The sequence below is a fragment of the Marmota marmota genome, unplaced genomic scaffold (assembly GCF_001458135.2).
Source record: "Marmota marmota marmota unplaced genomic scaffold, marMar, whole genome shotgun sequence".
Classification (NCBI taxonomy): Eukaryota; Metazoa; Chordata; class Mammalia; order Rodentia; family Sciuridae; genus Marmota; species Marmota marmota.
Window position 1 is genome coordinate 15,399,142 of NW_026000048.1, and position 2,483 is coordinate 15,401,624.

Here is a 2,483-nt window from a genome sequence, read left to right on the forward strand (position 1 = left end):
GAGGTCGCCCCGCCCCCTTCGGCCCGCGCCCCGCCCTCTCTGGCCCTTGTCCCGCCCCGCCTTGCTCTGCGGACGTCATGGGCGTGGCCGCCGGCAGGGGCGCCGGCTGAGCTGGGCGGGGGAAGCCCTGAGGCTCTGGGGCATGCGCAGTCGTGGTATTCCTGACTGCTGTCCACGTGACAGCTAAGCACTAGTTTGGTTACCTGAGCCATTCATTTCTGGGCTGTGCCACTTTGTACTGCTGTTTGGGGCTGTGGTGGGATGGCCAACGTTTACAAAAATTGCACTTCGAAGCAAGCATCCGAGCAAGGCACTGCCTTAAAATCTGTATGGGCTTTTTCTGGTCGTGGGCCATCATTCCTGCCTGCGTTCACCACTGCTTGGGATTCACTTATCTAGGTCATGTTCTCTGCTGGATCTACGGGAATTTTGCTGCCCTACTCAGTGGAGACGAACTTTTCTGTCCCCCTAACTCATGTTAACTGGGAAATACATGGGTGAAAGGAAGGAAGCCCATACAGCCTTTCTCAGAATACCAAATGTCATGCCGCTTAGGGTCTTTTGAGAACCAGTGGGACTGGAGCATAGGTCAGAGGCACTTGAGAGGGTAGTGGCCTGCATTGGCCTGCGGAGAAGAATAAAGTAAACACTAATGCCCGACCATGTTATTAGTAACCAGTTTTGTAAAGGAAAGCCAGAATATTCTGTGAACTGAAGTTTCTCCCTGAAAGTGTAACAGGTGTTCACTTGATGTTTTGACTGTATTACTTGTGGCGGTGTAAGTTTCAGGTTTTGTTCTTTTTCCCAGTCTTCTTTTCCCTAAACTTCTCGCTGATCTTCTTTCCCCTGATCTTCTCCTTCCTGTTCTCCTCCCTAATCTCATTTTCTCTGAATCACCTCTGTAAAAGCCCCCTGTTCCTGCGGATGGGCAGAATCACAGCTTTTGGGGCAGGAGTCCTCTGTTTCTCCTCTGCTAGCCAAGCAGTAAATCATCTTTTTCTCAAAACGATTGGATTGGCATTGGAGACAAGGACTGAGAGCTATCAAAAGGATGTGTTTTTATTTAAGATCTCTTTATTATTAAAATTTCACTGATGTAGCCTTGTAACCTTGTACTAGTGTTAGAAATTAAGAAGCCTAAATTGTACTGAGCTATTTTAGGCCCTTTTACAACCATTTCCTCTATTATCAGCCTCTGTCTCACTTAGCATGTGTGTGTGTGGTGTGTATGTTGTTAACTTGTGTTCCTTGGGCCTGGTCATTCATCGTCATTCATGTTGTCTAGGAAGTAATTGTTTCCTTGTGTCCTCAAAGCAGAGGTTTTTTTTTTTTTTCCATTGACAATTCATGGGATCAGCCATTTGCTGCCTATGGTATGGATAGGATTTTGCTCTATTCTGAGCTTTGATCAGATGCTAAGTTTATCAGCTCTCAGCACTCAAATTGAATTTAGGAGGCTATCATCATTTTAAAGATGGGGAAGCATCCTTTAGGTTATGGAGAACATCACCTTTCAGCTGGACCATGAATTCCATAGATGGAAAGACTTTCTTGTTCTCAATTGAATTTTTATCCCCTGGCACACAATGGAGCTAATTAATATTTACTAAATGAATGAATAAACAGAGAATTCGTTCCCAAGGTTTCTCAGAAAGTGAAGCCAGAATTCCTATCCAGGTCTCTTGACCCTCACCAGGCTTTCGGTTTGCCATGGGGAAGAAGACTGGCAAGATCCCAGCAGCAGCTGTTTGCTCAGTTCACTCAACCTAGTGGGTAAATTACTCAGGAGAAGGTAAACAATGTCTAACCATCTTTTCAAATTCTGCTGATTACCTCATTTGGGGCCTAGGACTAACTAGAAAAGGGAAATTACTTAGATGCTGTCCCAAATTTGTTCAGTATCCATTGCTTTGCACATTAAGCGTCACACAAACTCTGTTCTTTCAATAGCTGAGGTTTTGAACAAGAAAATACTATTAATAATAAAATCACCCTCAAATAATGTTTACTGAGAACCCACTGTGCCTATCTGGGCTAGCATAACAAAAGCCTGAAGAGAAATAAAGGAAATATTAAAATTTAGATGCTAAGGCAGAAATGTGTTTTAACAGGCAAGAGTTAAGCACAGGTAAATAGAAGAAAAAAACTAAGTACACAGAAGCCAAGCCATGTGTCTCATGTACCAAGTTAGGAACAGATAAATACAAACAAAGATGTGAAAATATCAAATTTATAATAAACAAGGACTCCTCCCCCTTTTGGTTTGCATAAGAGTGGTAGACTTTGCAAAACCTTGAATTCACTATGGGAATCAGTGTCCACTCCATATCTCAGTCTGAAAGGTGTTCCTGGAGGAAATGACACTTCAGAAAACCTTCAAAGCAGGAATGATGATGGCCCTTGGAAACAGAAGGTTTGTTTTCTGTGCCTGGAGGATAAGGCAAGGCCAGTCCTTCCAAGTGATGTCAAAAAGAGAGTGGAAA